This window comes from Otolemur garnettii, unplaced genomic scaffold (genome assembly GCF_000181295.1).
Source record: "Otolemur garnettii isolate 467f Iridium unplaced genomic scaffold, OtoGar3 scaffold00101, whole genome shotgun sequence".
In the NCBI taxonomy this organism is placed as follows: domain Eukaryota; kingdom Metazoa; phylum Chordata; class Mammalia; order Primates; family Galagidae; genus Otolemur; species Otolemur garnettii.
The window spans coordinates 6599734-6606456 of NW_003852496.1; the positions used below are offsets into that span (position 1 = coordinate 6599734).

Genomic DNA, 6723 nt, shown 5'->3' on the forward strand with positions numbered 1-6723 from the left:
TTTAATTAATGTCTATGAGTGACATCAAATCTATGAAGAAAAAAATCTCATGTAAGAAACCATCTACCAGATGGCAAATTGTAACAGAATACAAAGCAAGAGAAAGATACCTGGACCAGAATTTGCCTCTAACAAAAATAACAAACTCTGAATTAATCAAAGGGTCAAGGAGACAGTCTTGGATTGGTCTGAGTTTTTGCATACTAAATACAGATATACAGACTTTCTTTGTTTTTTTACAGGTTGCTGTTCAGAATAATAACAGTGAAGGGGGATGAGACAGTCTTGTGTTAGACGCCCTAGGTTCAAATCCTGCCCTACTGGTTTGTGACCTCTTTATACCTAATTATCCCCAATATTAATATTGCCCATCTCGTAGAGTTAGAAGGATTAAATTAGATAATATATACAAAGCAGGGAGCATTGGACCGGACACTTAGTAAGTTCTCCATAAATATAATAATCATAGTTGTAATTTTTGTACACATTCGTAACCATGGTACTACAGTCATATAAAAGTTGGGCTAAAAACCTCCCCTATTACCTCTAGGGGACAGGAAGAGGAAGAAACACCAGCAAAGCCCTATTGTTCAAACAGGACCACACCTAACACAGATGTCCTGTTCTAAAGACCTCCGGAGGAGGAGTCCACAGCCCCTCTGGTCACTCATTCCAAAGCTTGATTGCTCTTCTGGAGGCAGGAAAGTCCATGCCTTCTTGGGCATTTCCCCAAGTGTGCTCTATATGTTAATGATGTTTCTTTAACAATAATTAAAAAGAAAAAAAAATCTGATGGTCAAATATATTTAGGAAATGCCAGGTTAAGTGAGGATAAAAAGGTTTAATGCAAGACTTTGACTAATATGCTAATCATTCATGAGAGTATAAAAAAGAGGGGGAAGGCATAGCATTCAACATTTGTGGTTAATATTTGGTGGAAGATCGTGCAATGATGATCTAACCTATGTTGGAGGTCGTGACTACCTCTTTTTTCCCCCATTCCCTAAAAACATAGTTATCCACGTACGTTTACCCTTTACCATATACACTTGGAAAGTATTCTTAGTTTGTCCCTGAGTTTTTCCTTAACTTCAGGAAGACTTGAGTCCAGGGATTGATGTTAGTTAAAACAACATCAAAACCCAAGAGGGAAGGAATTGGTTAAACCACACAGAAAGGAATCACTGTGAAGGTGAACGCCTTTGCTGTACAACCTACTTCCAGACAAGGGGGAAAAAAAGTCATATTTAAAGGATCAGGAATCAAAATGGCATGGAACGTCTCAACAGTAACACTGGACGCTATACAATCAGTAGCACAAATTTTTTCAAAACTGAGAGAAAAAAATTATTTCCAACTTAGAATTTTATATTCAGGCAAACCATCATCAAGTATGGGTGTAGAATAGAGACATTTTCAGAAATCTCTATGGTCTCCAAAACAGTTACCGCCCCTGTACACTTTCCTAGAGTTTTCCACCAGAACAAAAAAAGGGGAAAGGTGAGATCCAGAAAACAAAAGATCTCAACACAGGAGAGAGGGACCCGGAGGGAGAAGACTGCCAGGTGGGATCAACCCAGAAACCAGAATACCAGATGTATGTCGCCACTTCTGAGAGGTGTTTTTATGAACTCTGAGACTTCAAGTACAAATCAGTGATGAGTTATGTAACACAGAACAACAAAAATGAGCAAGTACTAAGTGAAAAAAAAATTAGCTTAAAAAACCAAATAACGATACTATAGAGCACAGGAGGTAGACCTGTAGGGCACAGTTTGGCTCCACCATCACCAGTACTGTCGAAGTTTCTACAACATCAAGCCCAGACAACTGACTTCACCCCAGATAAGTGGCTACCAATGAGGGGAAGAAGTGCGTGTTTTGTGAAAGGGAGTGTGACGGTAAAAGGGACTAAATCCTTATCTCCTAGGGTGGGAAGTCAGTGGGTAATGAATACAATTTTAAAAATAGTATAAACGTTATTTTAAAGAAATGATGGTAAATGCTGGAAGAAATGTCTGAAAGAGTAAAAATTATTGCCTTTGAGGAGAAGGACCTCGCTGTGAGACTGAGGAGCTCTGCAAGTTTTGTACTGTCTGACTTTCTAAACTACGGACAAGTCATTTTACTTTGATAAAAGTAAATATTAAGAAAAAATTAAATATCTTTTCATTGTGATATTTTCCCATTATTTTATCTAACAGAGTAAAGTAGAAAGTTTTAATGTTGTTTCTAGTAAAATGAAAGAAAATCAGAGAATAGCTTTGATGCTTGACAAATAGATGGATGTCCTTTTGACTCAAGCATTTAAAAAATAATTTCTACTACTGGTTTGGCACCTGTAGCTCAGCGGCTAGGGCGCCAGCTACATACACTGGAGATAGCGGGTTTGAACCCAGCCTGGGCCTGCCAAACAACAATGACAACTACAACCAAAAAATAGCCGGGCGTTGTGGCAGGTACCTGTAGTCCCAGCTACTCAGGAGACTAAGGCAAGAGAATCGCTTGAGCCCAAGAGTTTGAGGTTGCTGTGAGCTGTGACGCCACAGCACTCTACCGAGGGTGACACAGTGAGACTCTGCCTCAAAAAAAAAAAAAGAAAAAAAATGAAATTTCTTTTCCTTCATGTAGTGTATGGAGTTTTGTTTAATAAAGGAGGAAAAGGACTCTGGAGCCCATTAGCAGAATTATAATTTAATAAAAATAGCTAAAAATTTTTAAACTAATTAAAAACAGTCCTATTGCTTATATACAATTATTATTAGTATCTAGCAGATTTTAAAAATGAGACATAAAAGGGCTAAGTGATTTGCCCAACATTATACAACTAATAGGTACTGAATCTGGGGGTCTTCACTTTGTTGTAGCACTCTGGATACAGAACCCCTTGTTTTGGGTGTCATAATATATTAGTGTTTTATTTCACGGTGCACTTGAATCAATAGTTAGAACTTCCACAGCACACCTAAATTAGGTTGATCAAAAAAGAAAGAGTTAAAATGGCTCGGTGCCTGGAGCACAGTGGTTATGGCACCAGTCACATGCACCGAGGCTGGCAAGTTCAAGTCCGGCCCTGGCCAGCTAAACAATGACAACAAAAAATAGCTGGGCTTTGTGGTAGGTGCCTGTAGCCCTAGCTACTAGGGAGGCTGAGGCAAGAGAATCGCTTAAGCCCAAGATTCTACCGAGGGTGACAAAGTGAGACTCTGTCTCAAAAAAAAAAAAAAAGAAAAAGAAAGAGTTAAAAAAAAGAATATACTTACTGTGCTTTGAATTTTTTTCAAAAATAATTTAAGTAATGATCTTTAAAATTTTTTGCAGCACACCTAAGATCTTCTCACAGCACAGCAGTTGAAAATCACTGCCCTATATGCCAGAAGGTATCAGAGCAATTTTTCAAATTCAGATCAACAAACGGAATGTCATCATCTTTAGAGAAGGTCATGTTCTTTAATGCTTTTTAAAAGTTCATTTTCTCTTGTATGGGCCAAATCTTGCCTCAGCAGAGATTCCTGTGGTCATTCATTTTAGCAGTCATTCTTCCGCTAAAACCACCTGCATGTATTTCTAAAGGGAGATGTTACTAGTAATCTAATTTTCAAGAAGGCTAAATCTGCTGAATAGCATCTCTGGTTTAGTTGAAATTCCTACTTTGTCTAGCACATAAAAACAGCAAAGGAAGAATGACATTTATTTAGAAATGAAAGAGGGGCTGTCACTATGGGTCTCAAGGACATGAGAAGGATAATAAAGACATCTATGAATAACTCTATGTCCACAAATTCAATAACCTAGATGAAATGAACTCATTCTTTGAAAGACACAATCTTTCAAAACTTAAATAAGATGAAATACATAAATTGAATAGGCCTATATTTATGAAAGAAATTGAATCAATAACTTTCTGAAACAGAGAGCACCAGACCAAGATGGGTTCATTGGTGAATTCTACCAAACATTTAAGGAAGAAATTACACCAATCCTTTACAGTCTTTTTCAGAATATAAAAGTAGAGAGAATACTTCCTAACTTATTCTAGGAGGCCAGCATTACCCTAATCCTAAAACAAAACAGGCATTACAAGAAAAAAAAAAAAAAACTATAGACCAGTATCTCTAATGAACATAGAAGCAAGAATTCTCAACAAAATATTAACAAATTGAAACCAACAATGTATAAAAAGAACTATATACTATAGCCAAGTGGGATTTATCCTAGGTATACAAGGCTGGTTCAATATTACCAAATCAATTAATGTAATCCATCACCTCAACAGGCTAAAGAAGAAAAACCACATGATCACATCAATAGATGCAGAAAAAGACTTTAAGAAAATCCAACAGCCATTCATGATAAAAACACTCAGCAAATTACTAACAGAAGGAAATATCCTCAACGTGACATGGAATATCTGAAAAGAACCTAGGGCTAGTATCATAATGAGAAACTCAAGCTTTCCCACTAAAATCAGGAGCAAGGCAAGGATATACTCTCTCAGTAGTGGTTTTCAACAGCATTACTAGTAGACTCAGCTAATGCAATAAGACAAGAAAAGGAAACAAAATACACATGGAATGGGAAGGTAGAAATAAAATTGTCTTTCCTTGCAAATGACATGATCACCTACCTAAAACAATTGGAAAGAACAGACAAAAAAGTCACCTAGGACGGCAAGGTGGCAGCTGTACGTCAATTGTTCTCCTATATGTCACCAATGAATAAGTGGAATTTGAAACTAAAAACACATTACCACTCAGCACACCACCACAAATGAAACAGGTACAATTCTAACAAAATCTGTCCAAAATGTATTTGAGAAAAACTATAAAAGTTTGATGAAAGATATCAAATTGAATAAATGTAGAAATATTCCTAGATAGGGAGACGTTATATTGCCAGGGTGTCAGTTCATCCCCGCTTGATCTGCCCCCTGCAACCCCACTCGAAATCCCAACAAGCTATTTTGTGACAATTAATGAACTGATTTTAAAGTGTATATGGAGAAGCAAAGGACCCAGAAGAGCCAACTCGGTATTGAAGAAGAACCAAGTCAGAAGACTGACGCTACCTGATGCCAATCTTACAATAAAGCCACAGGAACTGAGACGGTGTGCACTGGCAAAGGACAGACAAGGTGATCAGAGGGACAGAGCAGAGAGCCCCGAGATGGGCCCACACAAATGTGCCAAGTGATTTGTGACAAAGAACAAGGGCAACACAATAGACGCAAAGACAGTATTTTCAACCAATGGTGCTGGAACAATTGGACATTCACTTGTGAAAAAATGAACTTAGACACAGAACTTACTCCCTACACACAATTTTTTTTTTAATACGGAACTCATCACGAATTTGTGTGTCATCCTTGTGCAGCAGCTATGCTAATCTTCTCCAATTTTAGTGTATGTGCTATCAAAGTGAGCAGCCTTCATACAAATTAACTCAACATGGATCACAGCTCTAAATGTAAAATGCAACAACGTAAAACTCATTGAGATAATGGAGGAGTTGGGTAGGGTGAGGACGTTTTAAATAAAACACCAAAGGCACGAATGGATTTCATTAAAACTGAAAATTTCTGCTTCATGCAAGACTATATCCAGAGAATGAGAAGATGAGCCACAGACTGGGAGGAAATATTTGCAAAAAATATGATAAAGGACCGTTACCCAAAAGCTACAAAGAACACTTTAAACTCAAAAAGAAAACCAACAACTTGATTAAAAAATTAAGCCAAAATGCCTGAACGGACACCTCACCAGAGAAGATAGAGAAGGTGTATAAAGAAGGCATGTGCATTAGAACAGTGAGATACTACCACACACTCATTAGAATGGCCCAAATCTAAAACACTAACACCACCACACGCTGGTGAGGAGGTGCACAACAGGAGTGCCCACACTGCCGATGGGAGTGCAAGACAGCACAGCCACTTTGGAAGGCAGTTTGCCAGTAAAGGTACTCTGACCATATGATCTAGCAATCGCACTCCTTGGTATTCACCCCAAAATGAACTGAAAACTATGTCCACACAAAAACCTGCATCCTCGCGCTTACAGTAGTTTTTATTCATAATTGTCAAAAGTTGGAAGCAACCAAAACACCCTTGAGTAGATGTATGGATAAATTGTGGTCTGTCCAGAGGATGGAATATTACTAAGTGCTAAAAAGAAATGAGCTATCAAGCCATGAAAAGACGTGTACAAATTTAAATACATAGGACCAAGCAAAAGAAGGCAAATTGAAAAGGTTACATAGTACTTGCTCCTGGCAGCGTGACATTCTGGAAAAGGCCCAACTAGGGAAACAGTAAAAAGATCAGTGGTCACCAGGGGTTGGCTGGAGGGAAGGCTTTTTCGGGCAGTGAGTGTTCTGTGGGATACACTGTAATGGTGGGTATACATTTGCCCAAACCCACAGCAAGAGTGAACCCTAATGTAAACCGCAGACTTTGGGAGATGATAATGTGGCAATGTGGGTTTGCTGATTCCAACAACCGTGCTGCTCTGGTGCTGGATGTTGACAGTGGGGGAGGCCCTGCATGCGGGGGACAGTGGGTACACAGGACTCTCTGTACATAAAGTTGCTCTAAAAAGTCAGTTATTGATGAAGAAGAAAAGAAAGAAGAGGAAGAGGAGGAGGAGAGGGGAGGGGAAAGAGGAGGGGGAAGCAGGGGGAAGGGGCAGGGAGGGAGAGAGAGGAGGGGGAGGAAGGGGGAAGGGG

At 38.8% G+C, this 6723-nt stretch overlaps 1 protein-coding gene and 1 pseudogene across 2 annotated transcripts in view; both read right to left on the bottom strand.

The window, feature by feature from the left end:
- PPARG (peroxisome proliferator activated receptor gamma) overlaps window positions 1–6723 on the bottom strand; it is a 140022-nt gene that overhangs the window by 60088 nt on the left and 73211 nt on the right. The gene's annotated exons all lie outside the window — the stretch shown is intronic.
- On the bottom strand, window positions 5329–5425 carry LOC111727356 (annotated as a pseudogene).